The 27,529-nt window shown below is 35.4% G+C and overlaps 1 protein-coding gene across 2 annotated transcripts in view; it reads left to right on the plus strand.

The window, feature by feature from the left end:
• The first annotated feature begins 672 nt into the window (after window positions 1-672).
• LOC126978094 (uncharacterized) overlaps window positions 673-27,529 on the plus strand; it is a 263,386-nt gene continuing 236,529 nt past the window's right edge. For both annotated transcript variants that reach the window (XM_050826815.1, XM_050826814.1), the window contains exon 1: window positions 673-984. The gene's annotated coding sequence lies outside the window, so the exon portion shown is untranslated. The remainder of the gene's footprint in view (window positions 985-27,529) is intronic.

Genomic DNA, 27,529 nt, shown 5'->3' on the forward strand with positions numbered 1-27,529 from the left:
ATTCACAGTATTTTTACTTTGTGGAATTGGTTCCTCCTTTGATGTTACTCGACCTGTCAATGTATTTTTTAAGATCGACCTTTTCACCCATTGTTTGATAACATTCATCTCTGAATCCCTCAACTCAAGAATCGAACTTACTACTTAAATCTCTCACTAAAAAGGCGGACTACATAAATATCACCTATTAATAGGTGATAGTAGTACTAGGCATCTAACAATAAATAAATTCAATATTACCCTAAAGAAGCACAACCTATACGCAAATTCGTATAAAAGTTAAATAAGTTGGTACGTAATAATACTCTGTTTTGCTTTTTTGCTATGTTATTCCACCAGGCGCGGCGCCTACAGTTCGTGATCTTAACAATAACAAAAAGGGCGATCAACTTTGTATTTACCCTCAATATCACGCACTGCGCCATTATTCCAAACCCAACATAGATTCGGTAAACTTTGTATAATGTTTACATTATAGGCTGCACGTAAGCTAACTTTCGTATGCAAAAGTTTTTTCTCGTTTGTTGTACTTTACTCTGTGGTACAGCAAACACCCGACTAAATTAAAAACACGCCCTAAAATGAATGAACGCAGCACGCTACGTACTGGTTCAATTCAGTAGAGCTATACAGGTTTGACAGCTGCGTTTGGCGTTACTCAGTCATCAATAAGACGCGAGAGGGGAGTGTTGTGCTGCGTTTGACTCTCGAAAACTTTTATCTTAACGAAATTAATGCTTATATTAGTTCGACTTCGAAAGTATAACGAATTATTGTGTTTTCCGTATTCCTGTGAAGTTTTCAAGTGAGTTTAGTGGCTTTCTGTGCAGTTTAATTGTGATTCATCTCGTGAACAAGTAATTCTGTTTGTGTCATACCTAGGTATATCGTGTATTGGAATTCAACTTAACTGCAGAGGAAATGTGAGCGGTATTTGTTTTTTTTTGGAATCCGAAAGCTGGGGTTCGGTTCGGCAATAATAAGGTTAGTAAAGAAACTGATATGTACAGCGAAAACACAACTTTGATAAATAAATAGACAATAAACATTGTTGTAAGAATACAAAAATATTTGGTAAATGCTTAATATTGTAAGTTCAGGTTATTCGTTTAAGATATTGTGTAGTGTAAAATATACTTATGTAGGTACATAAGTATATTTTGTGAAAAATTAATGAATCGGTAGACTTACATTATTATTAAATTGATGTAAAAACTGAAACTTAGATTTTTACGTAGTAACTAACTAGTAATAAACAATACTAAATCCTATTGTTTTGTTTTATAAACACAAAGGAAACGCTATAAATTTTCATAAATAAACCAATAGAAAGATAATTTATTGAGATTGCGAAAATATTTTATTATGATAAATAATATTCTACAAATATATTTTTATCTATGCTACTTTACCTGTACCAGCGACTACTAATGCAATACGAAGGCCTTATTTTATTGCTACAATAATACAGCAAATAGTAAAGAAATGATCATGAAGTTCTATCGGTAGGTACCTAGATAGAACTTTTTTCAAATAACTAGGACCTAGGTACTATTCTAATTCATTCTGCTTGAATGGAAAGGGGCCGAATTTAAATAATAATAATACAACTTAAATAACTAAATGTACAATATTTATTACATAATACTAATTATTTACATCTTTTGATTATTACAACATTGAAAAACAGTTTTGCAGTGAATTAAGATTAACTATAATAATGAATATACCTACAGGTCCAGCACATGCTCCGGTGTCTGTCGGATTCGAACCTGAGGGGTTCCGTACCATTGTACCTACAAGTTATATCACTATTGTCCCTTTTTTGTAAATAGTTTTGTAAAAAGAAACATTTTTAGTTGTCTTGGTGGCTATTTTGGAATAAGCAATTTTGGTTATTTATATTAAGATTCCATTGGTAATCGTTACTATATATATATATATACATCTATACTATTACAGATATAAAGACTTCACCAGTGGGAGTCTCCTTTGCACAGGATGCCGGCTAGATAATGGGTACCAAAACGGCGTCTATTTCTGCCGTGAAGCAGTAATGTGTAAACATTACTGTGCTTCGGGCTGAAGGACGTCGTAGCTAGTTAAATTTCTGGGCAAATGAGACTTAACATCTTACCTGTGAAGGTGACGAGCGCAATTTTAGTACCTACCACTCAGAATTATTGGGTTTTTCAAGAATCCTGAGCAGCACTGCATTGTAATGGGCACGGCGTATCAATTACCATCAGCTGTACGTCCTGCTCGTCTCGACGTTTATTTTCATAAAAAAAACAATTTTAATTGTTTATATTTGTTGCTAAGACGGAAATTCTGAGTGTATACGTAATTAAAAACACAAAAACATCAGACTCCTTTTGTTATCGTTTGGATACGGAAATCAAAAAAAGAAGAAGCTATACTATTATAGCAGTGTAATACCTAAGTAGGTACTATGGTTAGTGGTTCGAATTTAAGGTTTACTCGTAGTTAAACACTACTAGTCACTTCTGTGTAAATAATATCTTGAACTTAATTAATTAATAGTTTATATAAACTTTGAGCCGGTTAAATCTCATAGCCATATATAAACCACCAGATAGTCCAGCAACTCCTTAAACCCTCTCCACCAAGCGAACAGGCAACTAAATACGTCGATGTCATACGTTGAATAAACGCTTGACTATTCTGACCACGGGTCCAACAGACGCCAGTTAAACCGGTCCTAAGTTAAAATTATCAAGAAGTTCACCTAATTCTTAAACAATACAATCTCTCTTCGCAGAAACAATGGGTTCGCAACAATAGCGGCTAATATTTGAACAAAAATGGGAGATAAAGCCGCGATTACTTCTTTGTGTACAAGTTCCATTGCTTGTTATTCGTAGGTAGTAGCTGTGCCCATACCAAGAATATGAACACATTTTTAGACCGCACTGCTGTGCTAGACTAAACCCTCTCTCTTAGCGCTATATTTCAGCGAAACACCACTTCCAACGCCGCTACCAACAAAATGTATACGCCTCTATAGAGTCCTGTTCTCCTGGTGTCCATTTCTCGGACGCGTCATGACTCGTGTCTGTACGATGTCTTTTTTTTTCTAAAAAGGAGGACAAACGAGCGTACGGGTCACCTGGTGTTAAGTCATCACCGTCGCCCACATTCTCTTGCAACACCAGAGGAATCACATGAACGTTGCCGCCCTTTGAGGAAGCTGTACGCGCTTTTTTTGAAGGTACCCATGTCGTATCGTCCCGGAAACACAACACAAGGAAGCTTATTCCACAGCTTTGTAGTATGTGGAAGATAGCTCCTTGAAAACCGCACTGTGGACGACCGCCACACATCCAGACCGTGGGGCTGATATTCTAACTTGTGGCGTGTCGTGCGAAGGTGGAATTCGGCGGCAGTTGTCTAGTATAGTAGCTTACGGACACCTCAGTGGCGTGACTGGTCACGCAACCGTGGTGTCCCGGTGTAAAATAGCCCTTATAGAAATATAACCCCTATTGACCTTGTCAGTCTATACCATAGACAGTTTATACTAGCGTATAAACAAACAATAAAGAACATCTCGATCACGCATTATAGAGTTGTGAGGTTGTTTCTACGATAGAATATATTAAATGTACCTATTGTCTATACAGATTTGAAATGCTACGAATATTGAGAGACTTTATATATTTTTTTGATAGCCAACAGCTTGTTGTACATACATTAAAATAATATATCAGTATATTAAAATAAAATATACGTAATTTAATAATTAAGTTATTTAAAAATGTGTTTATTCGACACATTTGGCTCTCATGTAGACCTTTAATCGAATCTATCGATTTTTACGCACTGTGTAAATGGGAATTTAAAATAAATTATGTGCTCAGCCGCTAGATCTGAAATTCTGCTTAGAACTGTAAGATACATGGATGTAAGTATTACACTTTTAGTGTGGCTCTAGCTAAGTGACGTAAAGTTAAGTAAGCATTTATTCATGACACAACACAACACATAACATAATTATATGCTGTATAATAAAATAAACAAAATAAAAATATGATGTAATGAAAAGAATACCCACTCAGTATTTTTTGGAATTGAGATTAGGATCACCCCAATTCCAACTCTGATTTTCAGTACGTCCAAGTCGACCTGTTGACAACAGCCATAGACAATACGGTTCCTTTTATTATAGGTCTTAAAAGTGACCCTCTTAAAAATAGTTGAAAGAGAGAAGAAAAAAAAATTGAATTTTAATAAGTTTTTTAAGATTTTTTTTATCATGGAACTTTTAGATTTACCGAACAAGTTAGTATTAAATGGCTTTCTTGTATTTAAAAAGCCTTTATTACTATTATCAATTGAACTGTATTTTACTCTAAATCTAATCTTCGCGACCAAACCATCTTTTAGTTTCAATTCAGTACTTTGTAAGAAGCCGATTGATGAAAATCTGTCCTCGAACAATAAAACAATACTTCGAAAACTGCACCGAATTTCCCGCAGTTTCATTTCCACTGCAAGAATGCCACCTGATTGCTTTTGCGGAATTTCCAAATTGCTTTCATATAAAACACTGCGTTATTCAGGCATGGATTATACATATAAATATATTTATGTATTGTATGTACATATATATAGATTTAATATGGCACCACATCTAATACCAATAAGTACATTATATACCTACAATTGTAGGTATATTTTTTTATATATTATGTACTTACTTAAGAAGTAGTTGCTAGTGGTGTACTTCATCATCATCCACGATGACGTCCACTGCTCGATAAAAGCCTCCCTAAAGATCTCCACGACGACCGGTCCTTCGCTGCCCTCATCCAACGTATTCCGGCGATCTTGACCAGATCGTCAGTCCATCTTGTGGGAAGCCTACCAACACTGCGTCTTCCGGTACGTGGTTGCCCTTCGAGAACTTTACTACCCCACCGGCCATCTGTCCGTCGAACTATGTGCCTGCCCACTGCCACTTCAGTTTCGCAATCACTTTACCTTTGGTTCTCCTACGAATCTCTTCAATTTTGATTCGATCTTGCAGGGCAACTCCGAGCGCCCTCTGCCTTTCGGTGGACTTCCTGAGAATTAAAAAAAAATAATGGTCGTATTTCTTGCACGGCTTTAGTAGTATTTAGGAAGTAGGATTCATCATCTATTTGTTAAATTTGCACGTCATGACCATAACAAATATGCAGTACTTTATAAAAAATATAATTAAGTATGTACCTAACATCAATTTAACGTGTTTATATGCAAATAAAAACTTAAGACTTTTGACTTTCTTGCCTGTCTGACAGAGGACCATTTGTTTCCGATATGGTGTCAGTCCTTTAATTGACATCATAAAGCATTCTAAAGGAAGAAAATCTTAGAGTCCAACGATATTACCCGCCGCGATAGCAAGCGGTCTAATGGAATGACCCTGGTGGCTTGGGAACGGGGAAGGACGCTGGTGTGGGACGCGACTTGCGTCGACACTCTGGCTCCTTCTCAAGTTACATCATTTGCTGCTGGGGCTGCTGCTTCGATTGCCAAAGACAGCAAACGTCGCAACTTTGTGCCATTTGGTTGCGAGACACTAGGCCCGTGGCGCCCAGAGGCGCGGATAATGTACAAAGTACTATCGTCGCGCCTCAATAAGGCTACTAGAAACCCAAGCGCTGGCAGCTATTTTGATCAACGGATCAGCCTAGCTGTCCAACGCGGAAATGCTGCCAGTATTCTTGGTACGCTTCCCTATAATCAAAACTATCATTAGTTTTGATTTTATGTCATCATATATTGTAAATAAGTTAAAAAAGAACAATATATATGATATCAGTGAAGTATAATAAATTGAAACCCAATAACTCCCCTAATAGTCGTTTTGAAACAGATATCGTATCACATCTATCGACAACAAAAGCATTTCAAAGTGAAATTAGAGCCATTCTGGAATTCAGCTGAAGCAATCTCGCAGCATTCGTGCAGTTAAATAAAACAGTGGGGTAACGAGAATGTGTGTGTGTGTTTTTAAAATCGTGATACATGTTAATACATTCCTATGATTTTTTTATGAAAATAAGGGATGAGAGGGAATGATATACCGCTCAGGCGGCACCACAATAATTGCGCTCGTCACCCTGAGACATAAGGTGCAAAGGAGTAGGAAAATAAATTTATTTTGAATTTGAATTTTAACATCTAACACAATATTTTACAATGAACCTCTGTTATTTGACTTCTCACACATAAAACAAACCACCCAATCTCAGTGCTCGGACGGCAGCTAACCAAAAAACTTTTCGTCGCAAAGTCCACGACCGGCAGGGTCTTTGTTAAGAGGCAAAGTTGTCGGGAAGTTCCTAGAATTATTACGAAAAGGTGCGGTGGTTAGATCGTTTAAATGTGAATTTCTAAGCATAAGGTAATTCCACGGACAAAATATGAGATTTAATTATATGAAATATTGGATGTGAAACTTTGCTGGTCCATAAGCTATGCTCTTGAACATATGATGGTTGAACTGACTGGTCGTTTTGCATTTTATTTTACTTGCAATCCTTCTATGCTTTTTGATCCAAGTTGCAACTTTAAAAATACTTCAGGGCAGATAATGGAACCACTAACCAATTGAGAACTAACATATTATTTCTTAACTGACTCAGAATTGCACTCTTATTCAAATTCAAATATTTTTACTCAAAATAGGATGTAACATCACTTATTGAAAGCCAAATACTACCAACCATTCCAAAAACAATGCCTCAGATCTGAGAAGAACGGGCGCAACAAACTCATCGGGCTTATTTTTTTCATAAAAAATATGTATGTTTACAAAGTAATATCGTACAATTAAACTTATTATTTAATAGCCTGAGGCTGGTCGCTCCATTCCCAATCTGTGGTATCATTAAGAAAGTCATTTATTGTTTAGTAACCTTTCCCACACAAACGTTTTTTACAATTCTTTTGAATATCGTAATACTTTTGTTTTGAACATTTTCTGGGATCATGTTGTCAAAGCATATACGAGTATACATCGCCCCACAAAAAACTTACTAACTCGACTTAGCCGAGTAGTAGGAATTATAAGTTTATGTCTGTTCCTGGTGTTAACATTATGGGAAGGAGTAATACTTACCATCACGTGACGTTCGTCACATTTTCTAAAAAAAACACTGAATTTTGAATCCTTTATCCTGAACTAATTAAACCGATCGTCATGGAGATCTTTGGGTAGACCCTTGTTCAGCAGTCGAAGTCTATTGGCTGGTGACTTACGCTGAAATTATACATGATAGTTCAGTTCCGATGACAATACATTTTTATTGACATCCAGGATGATCTCTACTAAAAGCAGCTCTTCATCGGTCAACAGAACAGAGACATTTTTAAGGAACCTCCATGATATGGTTATGATGATGTTGAATAGAATACGGAAAACATTAAATATTACATTCTTATAAAAACAATTTTTGGTCTGACTCAACTCGCTGAGGCGAAGTCGTGAACAGATCTCCCTGCATGATCGGTGGTACGTGAGCCTAGCCATTCGGCGTGGTGTACGTTAAAATCGCCAAGAAACACGATCTCTGCAGTGGGATCTGCTCCAACACGGAATCTGTAGCCATTTGGATGTGTTCGAGGAGCCGGTCAGTCTCTGCGTCTCCGCTATGGGACCTATACAGGCATGCGTAGATTCGCGGTTAGTTAAATAAACAAGAGAGAATGGGGATTATAGGTTGCCTATAATTTTTACAAGTTAAGAAAAATAAATATTATTTAATTTACAACAAGTAATAGCTTCTATTGTGTGACTTACTATAAAATTATATTTTACGTCTACATAGCCTGTAACAGCTGTGAAAACGTCGAAAAACGAGAGGTTGTCAGTTAAATGCACGCACACTTACACAAAGTGACATACAAATCGCGAGTGTAAGCGCTTGTCACGCACACTAAAGTAGTAAACCTGGCCTGTTTTCATCGGCTTTCTAGCAACAAGAGGCTATCTATATCTAGACGTATAAATTATCTAAGGCGTCTAGTTATAAGTATTTTACTGACGGTTTAATAAGTTTTTCAAACTCCGTAGATCTGACACGTAGGTAAATAATACTTTTACACCTTCCGGGATTCAAACCAAATTGGATGAGGTTGTCGAATATTATACGAAGCGATCATAATTTTACATTTAAACATTTAAAATGATGCATCAACGTTTATACAAGCGAGGAAATATCATATTCCAAGTAGTCCCAATAAGGCGCGACAATATCTCTTTATTACCGAGTCCCCATTTGTCACAAGCTAGGTATTCAGGTCACACACAATCAAATGACCTGAAGTACTCTGTGCACCTTATCAGGAGCGTTCTAGAAACTTCGAAGAACTTTGACTTTTAAGAAAGCTTTCAGACTATCACACTTTAGTACACGTTAACATTTTAAGAATGACATTGGTTGCGGTTTGTTCGGTTCTTTGAGTGTCTTTACAAACCAGTTTAGCAGGACTTGGATTTGCGTTTGATAATATATTTTATTTATTACTTATTAAATCCGGCCACGTCGTTGTGGCTTGTCTATATCACTACTAGTATTATAAATGTGAATGTAAGTTTGTTTGTTACGCTTTCACGCCTAAACCACCGAAACGATTTTGATAAAATTTGGTACAGAGATTGAAGAAAGAAAGATAAATCATTTATTATGCAACTTAAACCTAGTATACAAGTAGACTTATTTACTAATTTACATCCACATGCAGAATTGGAGTTCACCTCAGCATAATACTGTACATACTCACAGGTGATATGATCAGCGCTGGTCTTCTGGAGAACCCCAGGTGGTCTAGCGGATTTTCAAACTACTTAAAGGTTCATAATATATGAAGGGTTACCATTCTAAAATAATAATATCACTATAAAAAAGTAATAACAATAAAACAAAAATTACATAAAATTTCGTGACATGACCTATTCAATAATTATCTATACTAATATTATAAAGCTGCAGTGTTTGTTTGTTTGTTTGAACGCGCTAATCTCTGGTACTACTGGTCCGATTTGAATGATTCTTTCAGTGTTGGGTAGTCCATTTATCGAGGAAGGCTATAGGCTATGTTTTTTTTTTCAAAATTAGGGATCCGAAATAAAATTGCTATTTTGTAACACAAGGTGTAAAATCGAAAACCTATTTTTGCGTGCGCTGCAAAAACTATTGACAATAGAACAAAATGATGTACAGGCTATAATATAGGCAATATTTTATTACTTATAAAACTACCGCGTGAATTATACTTTATATGGCAAAACAACGTTTGCCGGGTCAGCTAGTTAGTAATATAATTAAGAACACTAAATAGCAAAAAAAAAAATTATAACAAGTGAGTACTAATTGCGTGATTGAATGAGTGCTAATTCTGCTGATATTAATAAGAATCTCTCTAAAAAGATTTCATGACAATAACAGGTCGTATAATTTATTTTTTAAATAACACTAGTGTCAAGTAAAAGAGTTTCGTATACTTTTTGATGAGTATTAGAGACCCCGCAAACTGCAGCTTTCGATCGGCCGATAGTTTGGTTGAGTTCGGCTGTTAAGGGCCCGACTAAACAGTTGGGTCTGTGATGAGTGCGCACACTAGACAACTATTGGCCGACAGTTTTAGGGACGATTCGCTATTAGTTTTAAATCGGCTATTGATGAGTCTGGCCGACTAAACAATCGGTGGTGTGCGCGCCTAGAAGAGCGCTGTACTGATTAAACAGACGGCCGATAGTTTGCTGACGGTTCAGTTTGAAGGCAATCGTGTAGCCCATCAAACTTTTTTGTCGGCCAATACCGAATCGTTATAATGTGCGCACTCTCATACATCTTCATACTGTTTAAGAAACCAACCAAACTATCGGCCGATCAAAAGTCTGCAGTTTGCGGGGTCTCTTAAGGAACACTTTTAGTTTACTACGAAAAACCTAGTTTATATTGACACGAATTAGAAAAAGGCTACATTTTATTGCAAAAAATAAATGGAGGGGTTGAAATAGGGGATGGTAGTTTGTATGGAAATTTGTCACTATCGAAGATAAAACCATGAAACTTTGTGTCTAGGCACTTGATAAGAAATAATTTATAAACATTTGTTCGAACATTTTTGAAACTTTGACCTACATGGGGATGAAATAGGAGATTAAAGTTCACAGGGAAATAATATTAAAGAGACTGTCCACAATGACAGGGGATATGTGCTGTATCATAGAAGAGCGTTGCCAGCAGTGGAAAGAGCAGTTTCTATGTTTATTATTTGAAAAATATTCTAAAATATTTAAGAACAAATTGCCCAAAGTAATTATTCAAGGCGGACGTAGTCGCGGATAAAAGCTAGTTAGTTTATGTTTTTGTTTTTTTTTTTTAAATTGGATTTGTTACAAATCATTTTGGAATTTTAACGCAACATATTGAATATAGGAACCCGGTTTAACTAATAGATTAATAAAAAATGCTCGTATATATACGTGTGTAAACATTTTAAAACTATCAGTAAAGAACTTCGAGAGTTTTGCGATTTTTGAACAAACTAACATATTTATTTATTTGAATAACATTGATGAATGCGATTTCATTTATTTTTAGTCGGTACTCTAAATTAAATTAATTTTGCACCGATTAAAATAATTACAATATACTTTATCTTAAAAATCGAATACTGCATGTAAATTTTTAGGCAATCTACAGATAAGCCCAGTAAGCACAATGAATTTGAATTTTTGATCCTTTGAAAATTTGAATCCTGTGAAATTTGGTAGCGATCGGATTAACAGATTGTCTATTTTTTGCTTTTCGGCACAGTTGCCTGATATCAATACGGTTAGAAAGGTGATCGTCTCCTATCAAGCTACATGACTCGTCAGTTGATGACTGACAGAAATTACTCTACGATATAGTTTGATATCCTTTTGTAAAGTTGTTGATAATCTTTACTTATAATAAAACTGTAGAGATAGAATTTCTGTACAATGATAAAAAAATGCTCAAAATCGAGTCAGGGACATGTGAGAAGGGAAATAGAACAAGAACTGTTGGACCGATTTGATTGCAATTTTGCATGATGATACCTACATCCCAGGTCAACAACTTGTATACTTTTCATACCAGAAAACTAACGAGTTCCCGTGGGATAGTTAAAAATATATAGTAAATTATATAGCTTAGTGCACAACAGCTTATGTACATAATTTAATCAAGTTTGGCTGTGGAAAAAAATTACATCCTACTTTGATAAAATAAAATTCTTCTATAAATCGAGAACATGTATAATTATTGTTTAAGTCAAAGCAAAAATTAAAGAACACAAGTTTGCCGTTTGCTTTTCGGTTCTAAATATAAATGCGAACAATCTTTTTCAAGCATGAACATTAACAAGAATTAACTGAGATGTCCTCTTATTGATGAGAACTTGGAATCATGCCTAAAATAATTATTAACATACAGACCTGACTTACTCAAACTTTCCAAGAAGATGCAAGCACTTTGTTTTTTTTTTTAAATTTAGTTTAATTTAGTGTACTACTTATTTAAGTGTACTGTAATGCATATATTATACTAGCTGACCCGGCAAACGTTGTTTTGCCATATAAAGTATAATTCACGCGATAGTTTTACAAGTAATAAAATATTGCCTATATTATAGCCTGTACATCATTTTGTTCTATTGTCAATAGTTTTTGCAGCGCACGCAAAAAAAAGGGTTTTCGATTTCACACCCTGTGTGACAAAATAGCAATTTTATTACGGATCCCTAATTTTGAAAAAAATAAAAACATAGCCTATAGCCTTCCTCGATAAATGGACTACCCAACACTGAACACTGAAAGAATCTTTCAAATCGGACCAGTAGTACCAGAGAGTAGCGCGTTCAAACAAACAAACAAACAAACAAACACTGCAGCTTTCTAATATTAGTATAGATAAATGTTTACTAAACAAGCACATTTGGCTCCCAATCTTTTTTTTCATTGTTGTTATATTCATATTTGGCTCTTTGGCTAATAAGTTTGCCGACCACTGACTTAGGGCTTTCTACTGTTGAAATAACAAGAAAAATCTTTTCTCTAATATTTAAAATCTTAATTGTATATTTGTAATGATATTTAATTTTCCAAAAGCAAGTGCAGTATACGTTTCAAACTTGGAAACTACCTGCTTGGTAGTTTATAACCAATATTACGATGAACACGAAAAGACAGTAGAAATACTACGCGAGGTAACCCTAAGTATAACTTGTTGAAAATATGGTCGGCGCTCACTTGGGCACGTCGCGTCCTCGAGATAGGCATCCATCTCGTTACGCAGTTCCTGCATCACGGCGTTTCTTTTGACGTGTCCACATTGATTCTTAATTGGTACAGTGTCACCAACTTATCTGTGAACTGATGGATGTCGCCATCGTCGTTTCAGTGTTGCTAATTAATTCCAATGTGCACAATAGTCCGGGCATATTTAACGCTTAAAATTCAAAAGTATCTCAATAAAACACTCGAAAGTAGTAGACACTGACAGTCGAATGACATTTCAACATGGCGACCGTAGTTCCTATTTTTGCCACTTTACAGATTAGTTGGTATTACTATACTCTTGATACCTGCTTCTAATTTGTGACGTTTGTCTGACGTTTCTCATATATACTACTCCACTGACCTCTACTATATACCACTAGGCTGGCGGCTGTCAAAGTGCTTTTGTGCCTTTTTGATATTCGCCATTTTGGCGCTGTTGGACATGTAGCGAGAGTCTGCGGTATTAAAACTAGTGATGACAACCTCAGCAAACATCGATAGATAGTGGGAAACTATTGAAATAACACGGAAAACCAACGGAATTAATTCAAAATGCAAAAATTATTCAGTGTATTATACGTTCGTTCGCAGCCATTTGTATTATACGTCAAAATTAGTTCTCTGGACGCTCGCGAGTGGTGCTTGAAATAGGCACAAAAAATTTGCTGTCAAACATATGGAACAGCCTGTCCAGTGGTATTTATACAGGTCAGTGCACTATCCTGTTACATTTACTATGGACCTCACGTCGATGACGTCACATCGTCGCTTTGTTACGGTGTGCAAAACAAGCAACACTAGGATATTATTATTAATAAATAAAATATAATGATTTATTTTTTCAGTGTTATAGATTGATAGGTGTTGACAGCGGTGGATTTACACTAGGAGCAGTTGGGGCAAGTGCCCAGGGCGGCAAATTTTTTTTGGGCGGCAAAATTTTGAAAGTGAAGTAAAGTGAAAAGAATTTATGGTTTTAAGAATATATAACATAAAATAAAGTTTCTCCAATCAATTAGTTATTTAAGTTTTGAAATATAAAATATATAAGCTATAAGTTTAAGTAAAATTCCAGTATTTGCGGATTTTTTTCCGGTGCCCAGGGGCGGCATTAAGTTTAAATCCGGCCCTGGGTGTTGAGCTATGATTCTGATTATTATTTTTATAATGATGAAAAATCAAAATGCGTAGGAAACCATATGATATTAAAAATATAAATAAGTTATGGCGAAACAATAGACAGACATACATACAGACTCCGAGGAAGAGATGGTCTGCAGTTGGGGGCCCCCGCTAATCCTCTAGGAACTCCTAGAGCTGAAGTTGGTGTTCTCCTTGAAAACCGCACTATGAAGGACCGCCACACATCCAGATCGTGGGGCTTATATTCTAAGTATTAAATAAGAGTTGCGTTACATTTATTTCAGTAATTCTGAGCGGCACTACAGTTGCGCTCGTCACATTAAGGCATAAGATGTTAAGTCTCATTTGCCCAGTAATTTCACTAGCTATGACGCCCTTCACACCGAAACACAGTAATGCTTACATTACTGCTTCACGGCAGAAATAGGCACCGTTGTGGTACCCATAATTTAGCCGGCATCGTGTGCAAAGGAGCCTCCCATAGTTAAAGCAATATGCAACCTTGCAAAAAATCGAGAACCTGCCACTTAATAGACCGGTAAACCGGGTTCGAATCCCGGTAGGTGAAAGCATTTATACGATGAATATGGATGTTTGTTTCCGAGTCATGGATGTTTAAATGTATTTATGTATGTTTATATGAATTTATGTATGTTTAAGTAAGTATATTGTAATAAATATATCGTTGTCTTGTAACCCATAACACAGGCTATATATATGCTTAACTTTGGGCAAGATAATTTGTGTAAAAAGTGTGTACATATTATTATTATTATTATTATTATTATTATTATTATTATTATTATTATTATTATTAAACCTCCCTTGATTCCTCTGGTCGTGCAAGAGAGAATACGCGACGGTGATCACTTTCGCCCATTTTATCTCCTATCCGATAAATAAAAACTAGTGCACCATACTGGACTGTTTTATCTTTTATTTTCTAACGAACTGTCACATAACATCGATTTTGCAATAACACGCCTAAAAGTAAAAATATTCTTATCAGTAGTACTTCTGTTCAAGCTATAACAGACTTTATATGCGTTTCGGAAAGTATAAATTTGGGTGCAGGCTGTTATCAGTACGCTTGCCTAAGGTTGAAAGAGTTATCAAATGGTATCTGATCATTCGGTATCGAACCAATAACTCTTGCATATAACTGAGTTATTTTAGGTAAGATACGAAGTTTACGTTAAAATACCTTTTCAATACATTTTCTGAAAAAGTTGACTTTTCCAGGTGTGTTCAGTGCGTCGAAAATAATTCTTTATCGCACTTTCTAGTATTTTTTGTTTTCCGTCTGGATATAACCTACAAATGCATGAGTAATCATTCCACACCATGATGACTCGAAATGATTGAGATCCAGTGGGAGGCTCCTTTGCACAGGGTGCCGGCTAGATTTTGTGTACCACAACGGTGCCATATCTGCCGTCTCAAGGTGACGAGCGCACTTGTAGTGCACCTCAGAATTTTTGGGTTATTCAAGAGTCCTGAGCGGCACTGCATTGTAATGGGCAGGGCGTATTAATTACCATCAGCTATACATCGGGCTACTTTTTTGTTTTCCTCTTGGATAACCTCCAAATGCATGAGAGATGATTCCACACCATGATGACTGCAAATGATTGAGATCCAGTGGGTGGCTCCTTTGTACAGGATGCCGGCTAGATTTGGTACCACAACGGCGCCTATTTCTGCCGTGAAGCATTAATGTGCAAGCAGTATTGTGTTTTGGGCTGAAGGTCGCGGTAGCTAGTGAATTTATTGGGCAAATGTCACTTTTATTTCAAGCGCAATTGTAGTGCCGCTCAGAATTTTTGGGTTTTTCAAGAATCCTGAGCGGCACTACATTGTAATGGGCAGGGCGTATTAATTATCATCAGCTAAACGTTCTGCTCGTCTCGCCCCGTATTTCGTTAAATAAATGCATAAAGGAGGTCTTAATCAAAAAGGTTTTTGTACAACATCTTAGATGAAATTACTATTTTACAGCGTTACTTAATAATACTATTTTAGTACATATGGCTTCAATTTAAAATTAATTTAGTTTAAATATTACTACGTAAAAGTAACGTAAAAAATAACGTTATTTAAATTACTTTCAATTTAGATAAACTATATTGTCATTCAATTGACTCAATACAAAGAAATCGTTGCGCTGCCTTGTCTTGTAGAAAAATAACATTTATGCATATTTCTTAAATAAATTTTATTTAAAAACAACTCTTTAAGAAATTTTATACATTCCGCGCTTGTTTGTGGGGGCCAATAGGTCCAAAAGTTCGTGGAATGAAAGGGTTTTAAATAAAATAAAACAATAAATCTATTTTTCTTTTCAATATAATGTTATCTTTATCTCGTATAATGATAAAAATAACAACCGTATATTAACATCCTCCAAACCGAACGAAACAATCCCTTCTCGTTCTGAAACCTTCCGCAATAGACTGATAAATGGTTCCCCAGTGCCAACTGTCTCTATTGATAATTCAATTAATTACCCTCCAGATATTCCCTGGTTAGAAGCCTACAATATATTTGGGGATGCCTACGTCACACGTAAAAATGGTACTCATATAAAATCACTTGTGTGTTGATCTGTTTCTCATGTGAACAGATTACGTCGAAGCCACGGACTAGTAAAAAAAGAAGGACTCCGCGCCGTGATATTAGCAAGTGAAGCACCTTTATGCTAGTGTGTGTGCGGTTACTGGTATACCCCACCAGTTAAACAATTTTTTCTCCCTCAAATAATCATATATCCACAAATGCTTTTATAGTATTGTTTTTACACATTTTCACAACGCACGACGGCATTTTTGATATATTTTATTGCGACGCAAACTGATCTGTCACAGACGATGGCAAATCTCATAATGGCGGCCGATCAGCTTGTATTAGTGTAAGTGTATGCGTGTATCTACACGTTTACCGACTTGTTTTGGTGCCTCACTGTTATGTAAGGTGACACGGAGTCCTTATTTTTTTACTCGTCCGCGGTTAAAGCCAATGGAATTGTCTTAGATCATTTATACATCTAGATTATAACAGCTAGACTACAACAGCTGTGAAAACGTCGAAAAAATAGACTTTAGAACTACTTAACCTCTATTTTGAGTTATTCACGAACAATAACACAAAGCGTCATACGGATCGCAAGTGTAAGACGTAGCACACTAAACTAATATTCCTGGCATGTTTTTATCGCTTGTCTAACAGCGAGAGAATTTTCTATATGTAGTAGTGTGTAATTATTTAAGGGAATTGTCATCTAAATAGGATGCCAATTAGATGGGTTCGTACCACAGCGGAGCCCTTTTCTGTAGATGCCATATTTGTGATTCGGTTCGAAAGAGCTGTGAAATTGCTAAGGTACTGAGTCCTAACATCTCATATATCCTGTATATAAGTAAGAAGAGTTATTAGTTTTTGGCCATTCTTTCGATTGGCAGCGTAATAGGGTAGGGGTGTTTTTTTTTTACATTTCAGTCGGTTCGATTCCCAGACGAGGCAAATAAGTTATAGAAAATCTTTGAATGCAGAATTACTAACTTTTAAAAATAACATAAAGTCTTCTTTCAGTAAAATAGATATTTAAGGTACTTTTCCTTCATGTCCCATAACTTTGGGATAACCTGTATATGTCTAAAGCTGACGAGCGCAATTGCGGTGCTGCTAAGAATTTAGGGTTCCTATGTACCCTGAGTGGCGCTACCAAAAATATTATCATATAACTCAGTATTTTTGTTCGTAGCCGTTTTGACATTTAAAAATGAATTTGATATTTAACTAACTTATTCGAAAATGATATTATAATAAATAGTCTAGCTTACAAATATATTTTATTATTTAATAATTGAGCCAACCCTAACTGCTCTACCGGCACTTACGTAGCAATCGCCGGCAAGCGTCCTCCGCCCCCACCTCACCGCCTCTTCCCACTTCTGTCGCCTATTTATCGCAAAGGAGTTCTATTTGTAGCATTTTTTCTTACTTACTTTTACCTACACTATAAACTAGAATTAAATTAATTAATTAGATTGAATAAAAGTACGCAATTGTTTTTATAATTTTTAGCGCATATTATATCTATTGTTTTGGACTAGTGTTTTTGAAGTTGGTTGTTTTTTTGTTAATTTTTTTTACTACTATTATATTTAAGGTGATAGACTCATTCACAATATTTTAAATTCAATTTGTTACATGCATGAGATACAAAATTATTTGAAGCATTATTTTTACTTCGTTTTAACTCGACGTATTGTAAAAATTTCTAATTTTATACATATATACAAATATTTTAAATACTTATCTACGTTTTCTGATAGCTTGATATTGCGGTGAAGGCAATATCCAATTTAATTTCCAATATAAACTGGTCGCTTCAGATACATTCAAGGACTTCTAAGAAACAGTTGCAAAAACTAGATTATGTATGTATGGAGGTCTGTTTATAAATAAACAAGATTTCTCATTATTCACTCAGCCATTTGGTCTGATCAAGTATCTATTTTGTATATTGCTATCAATACTGGTGTGTTTCTCATGATGTTAAAATGATTCATTTATTATCTCGGTAATGTATTCTGGTGGCTTTCTTATTATAGCATCTATTGATTTAGATTTAAAATAGGATATGAAATTAGTTATTGAAAGTCAAAAACTACTAACAATTCGGAAATGAATGCTTTTTTAGACCTAAAAAGAACGAGGGCAAGAAATTCTGTTTTCAGTTTTGAGTTAAGTACTTCAGCTGGACGTTCAGCTGATGGTAATTGATACGCCCTACCTATTACAATGAAGTGCCGTTCAAGATTCTTGAACAACCCCAAAAATTCTGAGCGGCACTATAATTGCGTTCGTCACCTTGGGACATATGATGTTAAGTCTCATTTGGAAAGTAATTTTACAAGCTACGGCGACCTTCAGACCGAAACACAGTTATGCTTACAAATTACTGCTTCGCGGCAGAAATAGGCGCCGTTGTGTTACCCATAATCTAGCCGGCATCCTGTTCAAAGGAGCCTTGCACTGGTAATGTTTACTCCATAAAGTTATGGTCTTAATTGAAGCCGACGCGTGTTTTCTTGTAAGAATTTTGGTTTATTTATTTCTGTTAATGCACAGAATTTAACTATATTAAAATCATGTTCAATATTCTTGGGGATTCCCTAATAAGTGTAATGCGGTATGGGCTTCCGAAACAATGAACTCTTCGAACTCAAATATTGATTTCAAGTAGTTACACTTGTTCCAGAAGGACACAGTCGCAAAATTATTACTTTTCCATAGAGTATTACAAATTAAGAATAGATAGCATTCTATTTCATTAACGGGAGTAGCTATTTGATTTTTTTTATTTACTTGACATAATATTGCAATTTTTAAGGACCTGTTCAGAAAAAAAATTCAAATTTGGTTAATATATACACGAAAACCTTATAAGACTAGTCTGTGTATGTGGCCGCTTAATTTTTAATTAAAATCATACTAAGATAAAGGTATAATTTAGATCATAAGATTATTTTCAACAGTTTAATGTTTTTTGGATAAAAAAATAAAAAGAATATTAAAAAACTAATATTTTTTTAATTCCATCGGTTTTCACTGCGTTTTTTTTAGTTGTACATGAACTACATGTTTAAGCAAACAATTTTTTGTAATAATTCAATTATAGTCGTGTTTTTATCTGTTAAAACTATTCTGTCTCTTAGAAATAGATTGTTAAATAAAAAAGAAACCGACCCAACGACAAAAACAGGAAGTTACCATAAGGCCCCAGCGGGACTCGCATCGGAAGTCAATTGCTTGCGAAATTTTTTCACTCAACTTAATAAAATATTCGTACGAGTGTGACTTTATTCAGCTATTATTGCCAAAGGGCCACCTTTTTATTTTTATGAAAATAAGGGACGAGCCGAGCGGGACGTTCAGCTGATTGTAATTGGTACGCCTTACCCATTACAATGCAGTGCCGCTCTGGATTCTTGAAAAGCCCAATAATTCTGAGCGGCACTTCAATTGTGCTCGTTACCTTGGGACATAAGATGTTAAGTCTCATTTGCCCAGTAATTTCACTAGCTACGGCGCCCTTCAGGCCGAAACACAGTAATGCTTATACATTACTGCTTCGCAGCAGAATTAGACGCCGTTGTGGTACCCATAATCTAGCCGGCATCCTGTGCAAAGGAGCCTCCGACTGGTAAATTAAGGAGTTGGATAAGAGACATATTTAGTATATATATGTATTATGAACACTTGGAATTAGGATAAGATTTTTTTTATTAAAAAGATAAACACCATTTTAAACGTCGTTATAGTTAGGTCACTGTTTAAAACACGTGTCTAAGCCATGTTTAAATTTTTTTTTTTGTAATAACACCGTGACAGTCCACCCATTGTCAATATCGCACAATACAATTACCTAGCTGTTTTACGATTTTAAACGAATTATTAGAAAAGTGGGCCATGAATCAATTTTGTCGATGGTACTTAAATCTCATTAGGGACCGCATATTAAAGCATCGCCAATATAAGCACAAATCTTTTGCGGCTTCATTTATCAAGTCAACAAATAATTGGGGCTCAATTGCCGATTTACTTAATTAAAAAAAAATGCGTGCATACAAAGTACACAAGTACACATGTGAGAAGTGAAACTTCATTGGCAAACTAATACTGCTTACTCACGGCCACGTGCTAATCCTGCACGATGAAACGCTAGTAGGCAAGATGTTCTACTTACTAGCGGCTGCGTGCTAAACCTGCACGATACAATGCTAGTAGGGAAGACGTTCTACTTACTTGCGGCCGCGCGCTAAACCTGAACCGTACAACGCAAGTAGGGAATATGTTCTACTTACTAGCGGCCGCGCGCTAAAGCTGCACGATACAACGCTAGTAGCGAAGGTGTTCTACTTACTAGCGGCCGCGCGCTAAAGCTGCACTATCGTGCAGCTGCGTTGTATCCAACGCAAGTAGGGAAGATGTTCTTCTTACTAGCGGCCGCGTGCTAAACCTGCACGATACAACGCAAGTAGGGAAGATGTTCTACTTACTAGCGGCTGCATGCTAAACCTGCACGATACAACGCTAGTAGGGAAGATGTTCTACTTACTAGCGGCCGCGTGCTAAACCTGCACAAAACAACGCTAGTAGGGAAAATGTTCTACTTACTAGCGGCCGCCCGCTAAAGCTGCACGATACAACGCTAGTAGGAAAGATGTTCTACTTACTAGCGGCTGCGCGCTAAACCTGCACGATACAACGCTAGTAGGGGAGATGTTCTACTTACCAGCGGCGCTATTTGCTTCATGCTACGTTCGCCATTTCTCACTCTCTCTCAATCGCTCTCTACATCTTCTTGGACAAAAACGTCCCACTTTTTCGTGTCACTTTATTGCGTTTTATTCGTAAAAAAATTTACCCTCATGATTCAAAAACTATTATAAGCGCAAGTGTGAGATCAATAAATGTTGAGAAAACATAAAAAACCACGTTTAAAATAATTTTCGTCTTCCTTCGGCGGTAAAGAAAAGTTTTAAACCGTTTAATTTGGAACTAAAACTAGGGAGCCGGAGTTATGAGCGCTTCGAAAGTGGCTGATTCAATTGTGTTTAATTCAATTCATGCTGAGATGATTCTTATTTCACTCTATTACTTGTTAAGTGCGGCGGAATTTATATTTCCACTCACAAGATCTCTACTATTTTGTCTTTGGTAGAGATCTATGGCTTGTCTAATGAAACAATTTATTAATGCGACTAGTGGTTGTCCGCGACTGTGTCCGAGTAGATTTAAATTGTCCATTAATTTAGATAATTTCGATAGAAGTTTTTGTCAGTACTTGAAAATTTGACACATAGAAGTAAGGGTAACTATTTTAATAGGTACATACAACTGAATTACAACAAATACATAACATAGGTACAAAAAAACTATCAGCTAAATACAGGATAGGCTACAACTCCAGAATAAATAAGTTTTAAAATTCAATAATAATAAGCGATCTTAAAACTAGCTTTAGATAATGTATTTATGCTAATAAATACTATATATATACTATCTGACCCGACAGACGTTGTTCTGTTCATAATAAAAAAAAACTCTTCCGGATGGAATTTCGTAAAATGCGCTGTTTTCTTAAAATTCTTAGCTGACCTCTACTAGGTGAAAAGAATATTCCTACCAAATTTCAAGTCTTTAGCTCTAATGGTTCCAGAGATATCGTGATGAGTGACTATATACGTGGAAATCTCTTACATATATATATAAGATAAAATTGATTCACAGCAGAACTGTCAAACCGTGCGTCAATAAATTCTCTCACAGAAAATATGTCCATACAAAACAAATATTGGAAATAAATATAATTATGGGTCCCAAATCGAAATAAAAATTATCCTATCTCTCAAGTTGGATTAAACTGAACTCCATGCAGTAATCCCCATTAAAATCCGTTGATTAGTTTAGGAGTCCATCGAGGACAAACAACGTGTCACGTAATTTATATATATTAAGATAAGAAAAAGAGAGAAAAATATATATAACTGGGCAAATAGACCTGTCCAAATGTTTCGAGTTTTCCTTAGTGTTCATTCCGCAAATATTTGTTTTAAAGCAATTCGACACGAATTTCATCTCTACGAAAGGCATCCTCAGAACATGTTGACTCGCCAAACTCTGGCACGAGACTCAGTCTTCAGTTTCGTGCCAGAGTTTGTCAAGAAGCGAAAACCTCAAAACATTTGGATAATTATGGATGAACGCCACGCCTACTTCAATATTTTTTTAAATAGACGTGAATAATAATGTTAAAGGCACATGATTAAGCATTTTTTTAATAATTTAATCTCAATACTCTATGTTACAGCAAATCGTATTTCTTTATTATATGCTCTCTAGAATGTTCCTAGTAATCCATGTACAATCTTGCAAATGGAACGTATTAGATGCACCGCTATATCGGCTCGTTGAGGTGTTATCTCGGTAGCTCCGGGAATATGTGTGTTTATTTCTAAAGTATTCACAGCATCAACAAGATTCTGTTAGCTACAAAGCTGTTGTTCTGTTGTGTAGTTTTTAATTTATTTAAAGCAATTTGTATGTTATTTTACAGGATATAAATTGATTAAATTTTCTAGCTGTAGACTCGAGTCTTACTTCTGCATATTTTTTATTTCTGAAAACTTCTTTAGCGGCGTTGAGCACTTTTCTTGGGATGGGTGTAAAATGTTAAACTCGCGTCAGGACACGTGACCTGATCGAAAATTCTATTGAAGTGCCTAATAAATAAATAAAAGGCATAAAAAGGCATCTATTTTCTCAAAATTGATTCCTTTAGAATTATTTTTGATGTTAAATACTTGATACTACTACCACTCCGGAAACAAATGGCGCTCTGAGAGAGAGGAAGCGGCGCAAGAAATCTCCCAGTATTCTTTTTTTTGCGCTCTTTTTAGTGAATTATACAATATTGTTCTGTCATTGCTATTGCTATAAAATTATCATAATCTAGTCCCAGGCTGTCGGCATTTACGACAGAGCCATTTTTTAATAAAACATCTAAATTTATTTATAGATAATGGCTGAACAGTGCTGGGACTTTATTGTAAAAGTGTATACATTCACCCTTAATGCTATTATGTATCGTATGAAGCCTACTAGAATTAGTTACAAGCAATCCAAATATATGTGAAGAGTATGGTTAGTTTATATAAGAGAATTACCAACCAAATTATATCTCCTAATAATATCTATATGCACTCTAGACTTCCACGTTAATCCTCGCTTAATCTTGCAAATGGAAGCTATTAGATACCGATACGACTGTAATATCTTAGTTCAATACTTCCAGCTGAGGTAGAGGCTAGATCTTTACTAGCCGGGGAATATTGTGTTTATTTCTAACTCGTAGCCTTCACTGCGCCTGTCATCTTTATTCAATAAAATCTCGAGAATTACATTGAATCGTCACAAAAATACAAAGTTGTATCCATAATTATACTATTGCACTATATTATACAAAAACTAGACATAGCTCTACATTGGTTTACAAGAACCTAAGGTATTGTCAAGCTGTCGTTGCGAGATGGAGTGACATCTGGCCAAGCTATATTGGCATTTATAAAATCATCTATTCTATAATAGGCTATATATACAAAGTCAAATAGGCTTAAATTAAAATCAGTTTCCTCATGAAGGTCACGGAAATGACACTTATGAATGTAAAAAGAGATATACAATATCATTCTTTTACAAATCATTTCAATTCCAATATAATATGTAATGTACTACAAAGCTGTGGAATGAGCTACCTTTTGTGGTGTATCCGGGACGATACCACAAAAAAAGCGCGTACACCTTCTTTAAATCCGGCAACGCTCTTGTGAGTCCTCTGGTGTTGCAAGAGAATGTGGGTGGCGGTGATCACTTAACACCAGGTGACCCGTACGCTCGTTTGTCCTCCTATTCCATAAAAAAAAATGTAAGGTGATGCAACAAACTAAGCGCTTTTGAATCGTCGCCGCCACAAATATTTATTTTAAATTACTGAATATATGGTAATATATTCGTAAAAAGTTGAGTTCGTATAAAGAATATATTTAAGAAACTCAACGGCCACTCTTTTCAATCAAATAGAGTATTTTACAATGGCTGTAATATACATAACAGATTAGTTTGTAAGGTGCTGCATCCAATCTATGAGTCAGTTATTCTGGTTATTATTAGTGGAACGTGTAAAATACAGATATTTCAATTTTATTATGTGCGCTTACATTACCAACCATCTACACGTATACATTATTTAAGTTCTTAAGGTATGTTCATACATGTACGAAAAATAATAGTGTATTCAAATGATTTTCCATTCGGCTCTGTGTCCTGCCTCCAATGTCTCAGGAAATGTTTACACAAGACGGTTCCGCAGCCTCGACTGTTCAAAGGCTGTGAAATTTATGCTAAATATATTGTGGAGCTTGAAGAATATTAAATATTATGATACACTAGTCGTATATATATATATATATATACGACTAGCCATAGCCGCCCGCTAAATTTAAAAGGAAAAAGGCGAATTTTGAAAGGAAGGAATTCCAAAAATAAGTAACCATAAACCATCTACGATAAATTTCGCATATAATCATCAGTGGCTTAGGCGTGAAAGAGCCTGAAACAAAAGCCATTTTCATTATATATATACTCATAGATATGAGTATTTTCGCACAGTTTGCATACTGTATAAAGCAGCTTACTTACTTAAAAAAAATTAAACGATCATTTAACAAAATTCAAGAAGGAATTCAAGTTTAAATATTATAATTTCCTACTTATCTTATCTCCTTACTTTTAATATTTTTTTTTTCGGATCTGTCATATAACGTGGTACCCTTATAACGTATTTTCATATTACGCGATTACAATCCCCCGTATGACACGGGCGTTGCCTCATATAACGCGGGGATTTCCTACATAAATATTTCTGTACCTACTGTGCGATTTATAATGATTTGTACAGTTCATAATTAGCTTCGCATACTTGCACGTGTGTTATTACAAATTTAAATTATTTTATTAAATTTATGTATTAAAATCATAATAAAAAATTGCCTATCAATTGGAAATACTTGTTACGAATTGTAATTAATCATTGTCATACGAATTACGCGGTCGTAAAAACGCGTTATAGACAATAACCCTAATGATGCGTTTTCCTATAACGCGGAACCACTCTACCTACTACACGTTATAGGAGCATTGTTGTATACGTGTATTTTGTTCATTGATGATTACTAATAGTTCATGATGTAAAAATAACAAGCTTAATATAAAAACTACAAACATACATACATACACACAATATACTAATATAGCAACCGGCAACCACAAATTGCCTGTGCGTGAAATTTTTTTCACTGAAACGGGGAGTTGTAGAATGGCCGACATCAACATGATTCCGGTGAAATTTTGCATTTTGACCCAATGCAAAATTTTAGCAATTTGACCGTTCGTGTTAAGCTGTGTAACTACTTTGAAAATTTTCTATTTCTACGCAAAGCCGAAGAATCGAGCCGAACAGAGAAGATTTAACTGTCGGTGAATTTGCGTCTTATATAGTTTCAGTCGGTGGCTTGATGTATCACAAAGCTTTGTACTTTGTAGAGACATGACCGGAGACTACCTCAATATTTAGTTCTCAATAACTATCTCTTCGTGTTCATCAACTCTACATTGTTGGTTATTAAGATAATTTATACGTCTAGATAGAGTCTCTTGCTGTTATACAACCGATTAAAACAGGGAAGGAATATTAGTTTAGTGTGCGTGACAAGCTACGTCTTACTCGTACACTCGCGATTTGTATGATACTTTGTGTCAGTGTGTGTGAATTGCTCAAAATAGAGGTTAGTCCTAACCTCTTGTCTGTTTGCCTCCTCTTATATAAAAAAATAAAAAACATGCTAATCTTTAGAAATTCCCAAATAAAATTTATAATTTTGTTTCGAAACAATGTAAACAGCCTTAGATCATTAACGGACGTTTTCAATAACGTATCTCTAGTTATCGATAAATTGCTGTCACCGTTTAATGACAAGATCTTATCTATCCATAGTTATGCCCAGTATAGTTATAGTCCAATGCTTTATGTCGATAGATTATTGAAATGTAAGTAAGCGTAAAAGGATAAATTTATCTTACCTCTAGTAAGTTAAACTAAGGATAGATAGTTTATTGAAAACAGCCGTTATACGTCTAGATAGACTATGACAGCTGTGAAAACTTCGAAAATATTGAATTTAGAACTATCCTGTATTTTGATCAATTCACGCACACTAACATAAAGTATCATACAAATCGCGAGTGTTTGACGTAGCTTGTCACGGCCACTAAACTAATATTCCTGGCCTGTTTTTATCGGTTGTCTAACCGCAGAGACTACACAGTAGACATATGTATTTATATGTCTACTATGGAGACTATCTAGACGTATAAATTATCTAAGATATTTACTTTTAATAATTAATGTGTCATAAATATATATGGGAGTGTCAAACAAAAATGACAAATCTATATATATAAAAATGCATTGCTGTTCGTTAGTCTCGCTAAAACACGAGAACGGCTTGACCGATTTGGCTAATTTTGGTCTTGAATTATTTGTGGAAGTCCAGGGAATGTTTAAAAGGTTTGAATAAACATGAAAATCCCCGTTTTTATATAAAAACAACAATTTTGATTTTCCTCCGACGTGTGGCGTCGTTCAGAAATCAAATAAAAATAATAGCTTAAAATGAATAACTAATTAGAATTTTTATATCTTTCTAACTTTCTGAGGAGGTAAAAAACAAACTTCCTTAAAACACGGGTAACACTTAAAAAAATGATTCCTTTTGTTTGTTTTAAGTTTATTTTATACAAAAATTAAGGTCTTCTATTTATCGATTGAGGCAGTACGAAGTCTGCCGGGTCAGCTAGTAAAATTATAAATATCAACAAAAGTATTGTATGACTTTAGATAGAAGTAGGTATGCAAAGAATATACTACTCTCTTACTAGGACACTAATAAAATTGTACACTTCTGCACACATACAATTAAAACAACAATAAAAACAGAATATAAAAGTCAACATAGCACAGTATCTACAGAATTATTACAACAAAAAATAACACCCAAAAAAGTAATTGCGTTGGAAACAAGAAAAAACCGTAAAAAAATAGTTGTTTTCGCATTCGTTGGTTGTTATTGAAGTAATATCACGGACAATAGCAACTAGTACAATGACCGGTGTAATCGTGGAACACAATAGATAATAAATGGTTGTTCTGTACCGATGGTTCGAGGTTCTGGTGTGACTGGTTTTTATAGCCTAAACACATGATCGGATTTGGTACGGTCGAACCATTGGACGTCGTCGTCCGAGTTTTCTTCTCACCCCCTGCGTGAGGGCGGGTGTCAGAGCAGAGTCCTATACCCTGGCTCTTATTCTCCCAAAACATTGGGAGAGTCGTTGGGTATTATTGGGGTCGTCGTTGCTGGGGGCACAACGATATTT

Source organism: Leptidea sinapis, chromosome 47, assembly GCF_905404315.1.
Source record: "Leptidea sinapis chromosome 47, ilLepSina1.1, whole genome shotgun sequence".
Classification (NCBI taxonomy): Eukaryota; Metazoa; Arthropoda; class Insecta; order Lepidoptera; family Pieridae; genus Leptidea; species Leptidea sinapis.